We start from the raw sequence: 14,909 nt of genomic DNA, 5'->3' as shown, positions 1-14,909 counted from the left end.
CCACAACCCAGAGCCGAACATAACACCTTCATGTCCTAGGCTTTGATACATGTCTCTTCTTCAATCTTTTTTAATGAGGTGAGGTGTGGGGACATGGGGGTCTCCACTTCCCTCAAGAGTGGGGCTCAATGCATCTGCGATGTTCAGATCTATAAGTGCAAGGTACCTTATTCAATGACCCCCCCACGACCGGCCTGTGACTGAAGCTTCCACAGTCCTTTCCAAGAGAGAGTTTGAGTGGGGAGCGGTGGGTCACTCCATGGCTCTCTCACTTCTGAGACTCTCTGTCCAATGCTTATTTTCTTTAACAGTGTTGCACCAGAGCAGGGTCCTGGTCTTATTGATTGATATTTTATTTCTATCGTGCTCGTACACAAGTGTTTCAGAGCACGACAAGGCAAGGGAGGGGAACAGAGGAGCACAAAACAGCGATCTTACTAGGCCCAGTGACATTGAGAACGCGCAAGTGCATGTGAGAAGGGTGAGGGGAAAAGTGCATGGAAGGGGGGAGAGGTGGAAAGTGCGAAGGAGAGGAGAAACAGATAAATAACAATAAATAAATAATAAAGGCAACAAACAGTGGTAATGCAGCCAGCAATTTGCAAGTGCTAGGTTTAAGGCAGCAGACAGGGTAGGTCTGATAAGTGGAGGAAGAAAAAGGGGGGGCTGTATGGGTACAGATACAAACCCCAGTGCAAGGGGTGGCCCGGAAGCAGTGCAGGAGGGTGGCTGGGTGAGCAGGTACCTGGGCCCAAAAGACAGATGATGGCCAGGTGCACGGTGCCAAGAGAGAACAGATCAGCAGGGGAGAGGGGGAACGAAGGCAGAAGAAAAGAGGAAGGTCTTGAGGTGCTTCCGGAACCGGAGATGGTTCTCCTCAAGTTTTAGAGTGGCAAGGAGGCTGTTCCAGAGGGAGGCCCCAGCCAAAGACAGAGATATACCCCCAGCTCGTTTTTTAGAAAAACGACTGACCCTGAGTGAGTTGAAGGTAGAGGAGCGAAGAGCTCGAGAGTGGAGGTATTTGCGGAGGGATAGCTGAAGGTATTTTGGACCCGGGCCCCAGAAAGGCTTGTGGACAATGTAGAGAGTTTTGAATTTAATCGAGTTTGCAGCCCCTCTCAACCATTCACATCACACTTGAATGCGTTCAAGGTGAGCAGAGCCCAATCAGTGGTGTAGCACAAAATCTGGGGGCCCCCCTGTTAGGCAGAATTGCATGCAGTACCCTCTGGGACCACCTCATTCAATTAGGACTACAGGTGAAAGCAAAACTTATCTTGGGTATAAATCTGTACTACACAGTTTGTGGTAGCGATTTCCTTATCTCAAGAGGAAATGTGAGCAGTAAAAGGATGTTACACAGAGGTCTTACAATCACAGTGGTTCAAGTAGACCCTTACACTCAAGGTTTCTTGGTAAAACACATATTAATTTATAACACAATCATTTAGAAGACATTCACTAGAAGGAGGCAACTTAATATTATACACAAACACACTTCAATACTAATCCAATAAGTTTCTGAGCAAATTAGGCTCCCCTGAAATAGGAGCAAAATGGCATGTCAGTTACTTTCAATGGGGGTAAAAAGGCACAAGTTAGCAGAATAGATCACAAATACTTTCTTAGGCAGTGCAAATAGTTATAGTTCACTAGAGGACTCAATTCAGTTTGTTTGTTTATTTTATTTATATAGCGCGCCTGACCCAGAGGTATCTGGGCGCTTTGAGAAATGGTTACATGTACAGGGCAGACGATATAGTACATACATCCTTGAAGGAAAAGAAAAAGGCCGAATGCAAACTGGCTACAACAAGGAATGGAACTAAATACGGTAGATAGCAGTTGTAATTGAAGCTGTGTGAAAAGGGAATGAGTTCCAGTCTAGTGAGTAGGTGGCGTAGTTGGAGGTTGTGAGCTACGCAGCAGTTAGTTTTTGCTAAGTATCCATGAGATAACACTACTCCTGAAATAGTCAAATACTTGTATGGCTCTGATGTCAGATGGGAGGGAGTTCCATAATTGGGAGGCCAGTACCGGAAAACTGGATCCGCCAGATCTTTTTAGGTTGTACCTTGGGAGCGTCAGGCAAGAGGTGTCAGTTCAATAGGCCTAGGCAAAAGTCAATGGGCTAGTGTCTTGGATAGGAAAGAGCAGTTCTTGTAGTAAACGGTAAAGTCTTTGACAATGTTCTCAGAAATAGTTTGTAAGAAAAAGAATCATATGTTGGGTCACAAGCTGATTAGGCCTGCAAGTTGGGAAAGTTACACAAACTTTCACCACAAGAGGTAAGTTCTCTCAATCGGGTTGGCACAGTACCTTAATATGAAGAACAAGATGCAGCTGAAGTCGTTGGTTCCTGGCAGTTCCTGCAGTTCTCACTGTCCTGAGCCTCAGTCGTGGGGACAAGAGGGAGGACGTCGGGGGACTCCTGCACTGCACGGGATCATCGGAAAACGCTGACAAAATGGATTCACTTCAATTCGAGGAACTGGCATCAAACACACAAGCTGGTGTCCTTACCCCTGGTTAATCCTAACCAGCTCCGAGAATGGTATCCAGGTGGCTCACGAGTGTATTGGTCCCACCAACTCAAAGGAAGAAGTCGTCCTTGAAGGGGCTTCTCTGTCAAGATGAACTTGGCAATTCGGACCTGCAGCAGGGCTTCACCTGGCAAACCAACGGTTCAGGAGTTGCAGCAGCCGTCCTCTTCCAGCTCGTCTTTCGTTTTTTCGTTCCAGTGGTTGACTCTGCTTTCCAGTCCAAGAGACTCGCCTTTTAAACAGTTTTCTCCCTTCATTCCAGTTTATCTGGCACTCACCCAGCAGGGTGGCTGTCCTTGCCCACCAAAGGCATCGAAACAAAGGGACCAAACCTAGTTTGGCTTACAGAGACAAACACTAGAAGGACCTTTCCAAAAAGAAATGGCGAAGAAGAAGACCGGACCTGTTTAAACAAAGGGGCTTAAGGCGCCATCTTGAAAAACATGGCTCCCGCGATTTTTAGCTACTGGTGTTCGTGGTCAGGAAAATTCATGGTAGTTCGTTGTAAAACCACTGCCACCAGCCATTTCGATAGAAAAGGGTAGCATTTGACTGCTACATGAGTTTCTAGAAACAGGGGATACTATGTAACCTCTCCGGCACTCTAAAGGAAGATAGTGTGTGCTGGGTCTAGGAATTTAAAAAGACTAGTAAAGTCAATTTAACCTTACATTCTCTGAGAAACAGTAGTTTATCCCAGAGAAGGTATTTAAACGTTTGGTAAGTCTAAAAAGATATCCCTGTGTCACTGCATTGAGGGTGCTGTGTAACACACATGAAAAGATGACTATGGAGTTATCTTAAAACAATAAATCAAAGAACACGAGAGTAAAATACACATCAAAATACATGGAAGAGTGGGAAAAAAGGATCACACTCTTTCCAGATAAAAAATCAAGTCCTCAAAGTCCAGCAAAGTTGCTGGGGGTCTCTAAGGTGAAGGGAATTAGCACATCTATGAGAATTCTCCCTAACACACACTCTGAGCCATGCTGTTTGCACCCCTCCAGCTCCTTAACAAAGCACAGGGCACATCACACACCGGGCCGGCCCAGACCACAACGTGTGTGCAATGTCCATGCTGATTATGCCGCTGCAGGGGCATACTTTTTGATCAAAGCTTAAATGTTTCATCTAGCCGGGTTCCAAAATATATCAGCCACTAGTGGTGACTGGTGAGTTGTTTTATTTGAGAGTGTAAATATTAGCCACACATATGTGATTGCGTCCGATCATAGCGAGGGGGCCGGAACTAAACCAAATTGGCTTGGGGGAGTCAGGGGGATTCTTCCCCATCCCATTAGAAAATGTTTTGAATAATGGGTTAAAATGGTGCATTACACAGTACACATTCTGTGAAGATTTGGGTAGAAGGCCAGACCATTTGCAATTGGTGTTGTAGGGTGTAGAGTAACTTATGGAAAAAAGTACAATAGATGCAAGTCATCTATTTCCCAATGCATTGTCATGACGGTCCCTTCAATATATGCCAGTATAAAAAACATTTTCATGCTGACTGTGCCCATACATTTCCATGCTGGCTCCACCAACATATGCTTTCCACTTTCCAAAAGCATCGAGACGAGTTTGCACCAGCCTCCAGACATGAAGGACCACCACCGATCCAAACGGCGCATTCTGGGAAACCCTCTTGGACACATTTTATTGCGTGCTACATGTTTGTTAAATAAAAAAAAGAAACTTTGCACATTTTCAAAATAACTATTCCTAATAAGCACGGGTCGATTGCTATTCTCCTGGGCTCTTCCTGCAGGAGAATTTGTGTTTGCCTCATTTGACCTCAGCAGTAACACTGGCTACTTCTTCCTGTGGAGCCGATTATTGCTCCAACATGGTAGACAGCAGCCTCTTTGGTCCACCACCACACAAGCACATCTTTCCTGGCCCCTGGTTGCTGTTGGTGTGCCTTAAGGCCAATAAGGGAGCCGGCAGGCTAAGCTGGCCCATGGCAAAAGCCCACCATTAAGGCCCCTGTCTGGCCCTGTCCAGTACTGGAAGGTGCCCCCCATACAATGGGACCTCTGATCCACCCATCACAGATTAAACTATCTGCCTCTTGCACACAGTGCATGACCAATGTGCCACCACCTTGCCCTAGTAAGCACACCTGATCACCTGCCTGAGGCATTTATCTCTCCACCTGACTGCCTACTGACTCTTGCCTCACAGCCACATTGCTAACAGTGTCTTCCTCCAACCAGCAATGGTTACTTACTGCACATCTCTTTTTTACCTGCTGCTGCTGCCTACTGTGCCTAACCCCTTTAAAAAGCAGCTGCACTGGCGCTCGTCCCCTAAATCAAATCTAAGTGTGCTTTAAAATTGTCACAACCTCTACCTTTTGTGCTGTTTTAGTGCTTTTGTGAAAAGTAAAATCTAGGTGTGCTTTTAAATTGGTGTAACCTCCACTTTTAGTGCTACTTCAGTGCTTTTGTGCAAAGTTAAATCTAGGTGTGATTTTTAACTACCCACTACGCCCAGCTGCTAGGCCTCCTTGTGAGCTGTCTTGTGCCTGTGCAATATCTACTCCTGTCCCACTCCCCTCTCTACTTCCCTCTATTGCTTTCTCCATCTCTCTTATCTACTCTGACTGCTATGCTATCACCTACCCCCTCTCTCACTAAGTCTGGTAGGAACACAATTAAAAAAAGATCTATTTTCTTGTAATCCTGGATTACCTATCGTAGATGCCTATGTTAATGCCACGTCCAGACAACTTGTCACTGACATCCTCTTTTCTGTCTCCTCTCCTGGTCTATGGATGCCACTACTGATTTCCCCTCTCTCCCCTTCCTCTTCCTCACCCATTAATGGTGGCACTAGATGGGAAGTTCTCCTGGTTGGCTTCTTATCCTTGAGGTGCCTCCTTAATGTTTATCACAATGGCACTATCATGGCCCAAGGTCCTCAACCCAATCTCCTCCTCTTTGACTGGCGCCTGTCATCTCTCCTCAACGTCCTTCCTGCTCCTGCTACTCCTCATTCTTCTCTCTCAGCAGCACCTTCAGCACATCTGACTGATGTACCACCTCCCTGTACCTGTTTCGTAAAACCTTTAAGGGTGGTGACCAGCTTCTCTTAGCCAAACTTAATGCTTGCTCTGCTATCAAACATTCTTCTGACATCTGCCTCCTCCTTGAGGACTTTGATTTGACGTCCTCGCTCTCACCGAGAAGTGGTTCTATGCCAGCTCAGCCATTGCTTTTGACTCCCTTCTCCCGGATGGCTTAAGATCATCTCAAAACCTCATCCCAACCGCACAGGCGGCGGTGTAGCTGTGATCTTCCCTGATTGTGTCCCTTCTTCCTCATACCCACCCAGCCCTACTCCTCCTTTGAAAGCCTGGTCTGCAAGCTTGGCATCTCTCCCACTTCCTCTTTGACCACTGCTACTATATACAGGCCCCCAAGCCCTATTTCCTCTTTTCTTTCAGAATGGGACGATTTGTCCTCCACTCTCCTGACCTTCACCTCCAATCACCTGCTCCTGTATAACTTCAACATCCACTTAGACTCTTTAGTCACAGCCTCCACTCTCTTCCGTGACTGCTGCACCTCTCTCTCCTTCTCTATTCTGCCCGCAAGCCCTACCCACTCTGCTGGACACATTCTCGATGCCTTCATCCATTCTGATCTCTTGCTCTCTGCCCCGATCTCCACCTCGCTATCCTGGTCTGATCACACTCTCCTTTCCTCCCACCTGGGGCCTCTTAGCCCTCTGATCGAAACTCCCCCAGCTCTGCCAGCCTCGTTTGTGGACATCGGTCCAACGAAGCAAGTATCAGTTGCTGGTTTTGCTTCCACCATCACCCCCCTTCCTCCAACCTCTGACGCAACTATTGACTCCACTCTCAACAATCTAGCTCTTGCTATCACTCTTGACAGTCTTGCCCCTGTCATGAGGATTCATCTGAAACCTGCCTCCAAACGTAGCACTTGGTAGGACTCTGATCTAGCAGCCTTGAAATGCAAGTGCAGAGCTGCTGAACAGAAGTGGCAGACCTCGAACTCTAATAAAAAGGCAATATTGTCTCTCCATTCACTCCAAGAAGAGGGCTCACATCCAGGCCCAAGTCTCTGGAGCCTCAAACAATTCGGCTGAACTCTTTAAAATCTGCAAGTAAATAGCCAATCCATTTGCAGTCACTACTTCCCCTCCTCCTTCCCAAGCCCTCTGCAATGCACTGGCCACCAACTTCACTGATAAAACTCAGGACATCCTGAGTTCTCTCTCCTCCTCCCCTTCCTTCTCCCGTCTCCTGCCACCTTTGGCCTCGCCTCGTCCTTCATCCACGCTTTCGTCTTTTTCTCCTATCACACCGGACGAGGTCACTAGAGTTGTCCACTCTATGAAAGACTCTTCCAAACAGGTCTCTCCCTGTTTTTCCAGAACTAATAAGGACAAAATCCACTCCCTTAGCCGTGCACTTGCAGATTTCTACAATCAATCTCTTGGCACTGGGTCCTTCCCCTCTTCCCTCAAGCACTCTCTGTTGTGCCGCCTCCTGAAAAAGCCTTCGCCCGACCTCTTAAGTCCGGCTAACTACCGCCCCATCTCTCTCAAACCCTTCCTTGGATAACTCCTGGAGAACTTGGTCTTCCCCCAACTGACCCAGCATACTGAGTTTGTTGGTTGCCTCCACAACCATCAATCTGGATTCCGAGCATCTAGAGCATGGAAACTGCTCTCCTGAACACCTGATGTTCTCATTTTACTTGATCTCTCGTCGGCTTTTAACATGATCAACCACTCCCTCCTCATAAAACGGCTCCATGATTCCCTTGGTATCTTGGATTGGACACTGGACGGCCTGCTCTCCTTCCTCACTGACCAAACCTCCCAGGTTATACTGGGTTCTTTTTCCTCTCCCATTTCTGTCCCCACCTGTGGCATTCCCAGGGCTCTAACCTTTCGCTCGCCCTAGCTCTTTAACATATATCCCGTTCCTCTCACTCCCTTTTCTCCACATTCCCACCACACTTTCAGTGTAATGCAGACAACACCCAACTCTTCTTCAGACTACCCTCTGCATCTCTTCGGACCTCCTTTGTCATTCCTGACAGCCTGTTCGCTATCCAGTCGTGGTGTACATCCAATGACCTCTGTCTTAATGCCAGCAAGACTGAGATTCTTCCTGTTGGTACTCCTGTACCCTCTTCTCTGATTATGGCCACCCTCAATGGGCACTCCCCCCTGTCGTTCCTCTGAGGCCAGAAAACTGGGAGTTATCTTCGACACCTCTCTCTCCTTCATTCCTCACACCTTGGAACTTGCCAAGAAGGCCCGTTTCCAACTCTACCTCCTCAGGGACATCCTCCCTTTCCTCACTTTCCCACAGAAACTCAATGTCACCAGAGATCTGATACTCTCCAGGCCGGACTACTGCAACAGCCTCTTCCTTAATCCACCTTCTTCTTCTATCTGCCCCCTCCAGCTAATGCAGAATAGGGCTGCAAGACTTATCCTTGGCCTTAAGCTCAGGGACCGTATCTTTCCAGCCCTAAAATCTCTACACTGGGTCACGCTTGCTACAAGGATTACATTTAAATCACTCTGCATCCTCCATAAGGCTGTCTGGGGCCTTGGGACCACGCTACCTGCAACTTGCTTTCACCAAATACTCTCTTTCCATTTTCCTCCATTCTCCAACTCTCTGTTTGTCAAGCGCTTCTCCAAGCAGAGAGCGGGCGGCCATTCCCTCTCCTCAGCTGGCTCCCTTCTGCGAATAGCCTCCCCCTTTCTCTCCATCTTGAGCCGGATCTCCTCAAGTTCCACAAGCACCTCAAGACTTTCTTCTTTTCCTCCTCCTTCTCTCTCTCCCTCCTGTTCTAAACCCCACAGTAGCTGTGATTGGTGGCCTGGGATCTTATGTGTCATTATGGGTCCTGGTCTTCTGTCCAATCACCCGCAGCTTCAGCCATCCCCCAGCACTTGCCTTCGGGCAAACACTCGGCCTGTGCTGCCTCATAGGCCTGCACTTATTGATGGGCTGGTGACCCCACTTCCATCTAGTGGTCTCTGCCTAGCACTTACCTGCTGTCTTAGCAACCGGATCTCACACTTACCTGTTGCCTTGCAACTACCTCCCTGGCACTCCTCTGTAGATCTGGTAGATCCTCTAGTACTCACCCCTGTCCCTTCTCTCACTCTGCACTTGCAGGATCCAAATATGCACAAGGCCTAGTAGGACCGCTTGTTTTGGTTTTTGGTGCATTTCATCGTCTTATGTTCCCTTGTTCCCTTCCCTTTGCCCTGTGGGCGCTTTATCCTATCAGCATATTAGTCAAGAAACTCTAGACAAATGTGCCAAGAAATTGTAAAGAAATGGTCATGTTGGCTGCTATAGATGTAATCAGTTGGCCAACCACTTTTGCACAATATGGGATGTTAGTAGCATAGGTGATTAAAAAGAATTGCGCGTTCATTCCTATGTGTAATAATGCATCCATACTCAAATGTGTTTCTGGGAGTAGACAACACCCAAACGGATGAATTCCTGATCTTTATGTGTTGTTGGCCCCGTCTTCAGGACGCTAACAAACGTTAGTGTGGAGGTCAATTTTTCTATCTGTACTGGACTGGGTACATAACCATTTCTACCACAAAAGAATACAAATAAAACTAGTTGTAAAACCTTGTATACTACCACATTATTTATTGCTATGACACACATAAAAAAGTAGCTATCCCACTAACCTGTTCTTTTCAATTTCTTTTCAGTGCGGGTGGCGTTCGAATTCAATGTTTACTGTGCACATCACTTCAGTCTGGCATTATTACACATAGGAATGAACACATGATTTTTTTGAAAATGTGTCTAACGTTTCTTGACTAATACGCTGATAAGTTTATACTGGCCTATATATGGCCTTTTTATTGGGTCTGTTATAATGTATATGCTTTTATATTGTTGTATACTCACTAAAATATGCCTTTTTTGATACTTTAATCAATGTGGACATACATAAATTAGTGATCTTCATTCAGCTTCCTCACAGCTGCCGTGTGGGGAAGGTGGAACACCTTCCTCCTGCCATGGCCAGCCTAATTAAATATCAACGGCTCCATGGATCCGCCGTGCCCATTGTAGTTCTGTGTATTGGCCGTGCATACTCATGAGAGTTAATTGAAGCAGGCCTATGAAAAGGCACGGTCTCAGAACTAACAAAGGGCATGAAACCCCAACACATTTTTTATATACAATGTGTCAGCTTGAAGCTAGCTCCCACCCCTCTGTATGAAGGGCAGTGAATGTCATGTCTGGGACAACTGTTTACAGTAAGCAACACCTGCAAAGAAATCCCCTTTCAAAGGAAAGAAGTATGTTATTTAATGGAGACAGAAAGTCTGGCCTTGCCACAAACTTCAAGGGAGACCTGCACTTTGATCAGGAGCCACAGAGAGCTCAATTAACCAGAGAGACACTTTGATCCACAACAGAAAGGAAGATGGGTAGTACATGTTTTCACCCCATACCTTTCCTGTTGCAAAGCACTCTGCTTATGACCTCTTGCATAACAGAAGATTGCTGGTTGGGACCCAGGATTGTTTCATTAAGGTAGGTTTAGCCTGCACCAGTCACTGGGGCCCATTTGTCCTTAAAAGAGAGTTGAGCCCATCCTTTGGCAGATCCTCCTATGACTTTTAAAGGAGTAAGAAGGACTAATTTGGACCATGGATGAAGGTACAGTCTGCCTTACAGCTTCCGCCGGTGAAGAAAGGCCAGGATTTCCAAGAGGGAAGCAAGATCACTCCCCTAAACATCTCCCAGGGAACAGAGGGAGCTACCGACCTCAGAGGACCCATCCAGCAGCTCCAGACCTGGTACCCAGCCAGCATACAGCGTGCCCTGCTAGGTTCTGCCAGCAAGCATCCTAGGTGGGAAGTGCCAGAGAGTCTCTGACCAAAGGACAAGGCCGTTGCCTGCAAACACTCTCCTCAGCATTGGGCCATCCGCCTTCAAGGACTACACGTGGCTAGCGAAGAAGCTAGGAAGAGTGCCACAACAAGCATCAACCAGCATCCATCTTTTAAGGACATTTTCGTGGCAGTCAAGCCCTCAAACCGCAACCTGCTGCACCACTGACTGTTGTCATGATGCAGTCACTAGAGCAGTCCGAGACGCCTCGACCAGCATTCCAACTCCACCAACCAGCACAGAGACAATGATTCTTGACCCTGAGATGCTGTGTAGGCATGCCTGCAGCTGTCCGTCCAGCCTTGCTTGCTGAACTGCCTGCTGCCTGATACCTGCAGCTGTCTCCCATCTTGAACTGTGTCGCAGGAGCGGCAAAGCGTTCTGGAACCGACTCAATGCATCAAGATCATCTCAAGCACCAGGTATATTGTGGTTCTGTCCCCCTGATCCTTCTCCAACGGCCCCTAGTGACATTTACAACCCCTTGCTCCCTTGGTGCTGAAACCAAATAACTTCGAACAGTTAAGACTGGTTGCTTTACCGACTACCCTCCTGTCAGTATCCAGAATGCATCCCTTTCCTTTGTGAAACTGTCTGTCCTCTGTGTTCCTTTACAGGGTGGGTTCTTTTTTGTAGTGCGCTAGAACTCTGTTGTAATAATGATAATTTTGATATTTTTATACAACCTTGACTGGGCAGTCCCTTTCATCATTGGGTAATAGTTGTATTTTCGGTGTGTTTCAACTAACCAACGATCCCCGATCTTGCGGAGATAAGCCTGCTGTTCGTACACATTACCAAAATTGGACAAGGAGGTTTATAATTGACTTGTATTTCCAATCTATTCGGATCCCTTCTAGTATACTAGATGTGTGGGGCTGATTGATGGTTTAGAAACTGATATTCATCACTGGACCACTGTTGCACCAAAAGTTGATTCGTCACCATATCTACTTTTACTTTCAGCCCTATTTTTTTCTCTGTCGCCTTGCGACATTGTGTGATGCAGATCGTTATCACACATAGTGCTACTAGTACTAATATTAGTGCTCCTAGTAATGGCATCCATGAGATTATATACGACAGCTACCTTTGTGCTTTTGCTGTTCCTTTGGCTTCCCCCTCCATTTTGGTGTGCATTTTTGACAATCTTGTGACTGGTTCTGTCAGTGTGCCATTTGCTTAATCGTTTGCAGGCATGAATGTACAGCAAGAAGACCCGATCTTGGTGCAAACTCCTCCTTCCATTGCTGTGAAAAGTTCTAGAACATACATATTCTGGAGAGCCATCAACCTTACTGCTCGGAGCTCTTCTTTTATCGCATTGAAGCCATTTAAAGTTGAGTTTATCGTCTGCATCAGCTCCCATCTCATAATCGGGAGCCATTTTGCGTTTCTATATGTCTGTACAGATGGCCTACTGATGCAAAGAACATCTCCGTCCTACTGAACAATCGACGTTCAGGTGGTACATCGTCAAGTGATGCTTCTGATGCTGGTGAGAAGTGGTTCTCTCTTTTTTCTCTACTCACTTCTACTGACCCCTTCTTTCATTTTGCATTGTCCATCATAGGGAAATCTTCTGTTTTGATGTCCTTTTGTGGTATGATTAGTGCTGTTTTTTTGATGTGTCTCAAGGAACATACTCATCCGTAGTTGGATGGCAGCTTCTCGTAAGCCTTGGATCCACACGCCTAATAGTGATCCATTAATACTGCCATCCAACCTTCATTGCTGGATGCTTTTCTGTTTACTTGCACTCTTTGTTTTCTCCAACTTTACTGCACCATCATTCTGGAAACACAATGCTGCTTTCTTCAGCGTATTATGGGCATTGGTCGAGCTTCATTGTCCACCCAGGGCAGGAACTTTGTACTTGCATCCCATTCTTTCAGGCATTTATCATGTTCTGCTTTTACTGTGTTTACTGAAGCTTGGAGGAGAGTGTGTGCTTTGCTGCCTACAACTCCCTCCTTCCATCCTTCAGCTGTGTACACTTCGCCATACACAAGCATCTGTGGTCGTTCCAAACATCCTGGTTCTCCTCCTACTTCCTTGGGCCCCTTCTCAGGACATGGCAATTCTTTCAGTGTTATCATTTTTGTCTCTCCTTTCTGAGGGCCGTCAATTATGTACTGTATAGCCTGGTGCTTTTTCCAGTACTTTTCCATCATGTCAAGTGTCTTCATATAACTATCTTCATAGGGGAATGTTGCCTTGGACATCCATCTCAATGGTTGCTGTTCTCCCTTGGAACCATCCTCGGGTTGTAAACATGGACAGGTGCTGGTATTTTAGTTGCTACAAACAATGTTTGCTTACCTACTTTAGTCATGTGCTATACCACATGTTATTGGATACTCGAGCAGTATCAGTGAGATAGATATCCACTCTCCATGTCTGCATCAGCACTGTGTCTACCCCTCTTCACTGTGCTTACAGTGCTCACCTTTCCACCTGACATGGTTGTCTCACCTGCTGGAGTTGGAGTTGTGTTAGTAGAGGCCACAGCGGTATTATTCGCAACATATGACATTTGCCAAAAAATGAGGGCAAAAATACTACATGAGAATAAGATACAGGACACAATAAGCATTCTTTTAATTATCCTCTCCATCACTTACACCTCTTGGATCCTTGTGTTGTTTGTAGATATCAGTTGCCTACCGGAAAAGCGCAAAACAGGTGTTATTGTGTCAGCATTTTATTAATTCAAGCACTGCGAACTTGCTGTTGGGTCATTGCAAGGAAAAATACGGTTTCTCACAAAACTCTTATTCTAGGGTCCGAGAGTACTGAAAGTATAGATGGGTTACCTATCTTTAGTTGTGGGTACACTTGCACCAAGTAAGCTATAAAAACACGGAAAACACATTAGGATTGAAGCTTCTTTCGCTGTCGGATCTCCTGACAAATTGGAGAAATTGGCCTTGGAAAGTTTTCAGATGAGGATCAAGGGAAGTATGAAACAATGCAAACAATGCAATAATAACAGTCACACTATCAGGATGAATGCTGTCAGTGTGCAGAAAGAAAAATAATAAACAGACAGTGTTCCCTTACTCTGAATGTGTAGGAAGTCCTTTCCCTATCTCTATTGCTCTGGAGCGAGTAATCATGGGTTGTCCTCTGCTGGGTTGTGATGCTCCCAGGAAATAGATTTTTTCTTCTGCTTGTGAATCGTTGGCCCCTTTGTTGTTGGTGCTAGGAGAAGCCACCACTTTGTAGGGCTTGATGTCCCCCAGGTGATTCCAAGTACTCTTCCCTTCCAATTTCACTGCTCACTCAGTGACCATCTCCACTGTATAAGGTCCTGTAAAACGTGGCTTGCCACACTTTCTTGTGAAGTTCCCTCCTAGGGAATCAGGATGGGAACAAGACCCAGCTTCGATCCATCAGAAAAATGGCTACACAACCACTATCAAGTCGCGGTATCCCTGGAATACATGGAGCATGTCAACATAGTCGACGTGCATGTGCTGGAATTGACCCATTGGGTAAGGTTACGACTCCTCTCACTACCCTTCATTTATGACCTGCAGTAAATTGTTTGTAAACTAGACAATAACTGACAATTAGTCATGTATTCAGCCACGTGTTATGCCAAATTGGGACATAACCAGTCCTCTCCAATATGAGCAGCAAGCATCTCCTTCCCCATATGGGTAGGATGGTGTAATTGTGTCAGTGCAGTGTGCAATAATGAAAATGGCATTACCACTTTTCCTGTGTTATTTTGCACCATAAGGCATCTGTCGGAGACCCTGGACATCCCCTCATAATTCATAACTCTTTATCTTCCCTGGGTGCAGTTCCCTGCAATTCCATAATCTGTGTCACTGGTAATGTGTTATATCCTTTCTCTAGTATCATTGCATCTAATATCGTGCATAATTCATGCTGGGGACGAAGCATTCATTTCTAAAATGTCCCCAAAATAGGCGGTGCGTTTTGCTTCTGCAATGCTGTCGGAAGCGGCTGTCGTTTCTCACGACAGTGCGGTTTGACGGCATTAGTCTGCTTTCTAGGTGCTTTCCTCTAATTGCTTCTTGCCGGCGTCGCAACGTGCGGCGCCTCAGGCTCTCTCCTCTTGGAGAGGGACTGTTCTTGTGCTTCGCGCTTCGTTTGCTGGCGTTCCGGCGTGCAGTGCCTCGGGCTCCTTCCTCCTGGAGGGGGACTGTTCTTGTGCTTTGTCCTGCTGGGTACTGCCGTGCCCTGTTGTTCCCACGTAAAGTCTGGTTTGGTGCTCTGAGCCTATGGCAGTCTACGGCCGTCTTCCCTACTGCCTGCAGGTATACTTTCACTAGTTCATAGTAAGTGGCTGTTTTGTTCTCTAAACGACACTTTCTTTCTTTTTATCTTTAAAAGCTTGCAGTGTTTGGCTAGTAGCTGCAGTCTGCTGTATGATATTTCAATTCAACCTATGG

The sequence above is a fragment of the Ambystoma mexicanum genome, chromosome 6q (assembly GCF_040938575.1).
Source record: "Ambystoma mexicanum isolate Mex_15411 chromosome 6q, UKY_AmexF1_1, whole genome shotgun sequence".
Lineage (NCBI taxonomy): Eukaryota > Metazoa > Chordata > Amphibia > Caudata > Ambystomatidae > Ambystoma > Ambystoma mexicanum.
The sequence above is the reverse complement of the archived record's forward strand: the minus strand, read 5'-3'. Positions refer to the sequence as shown.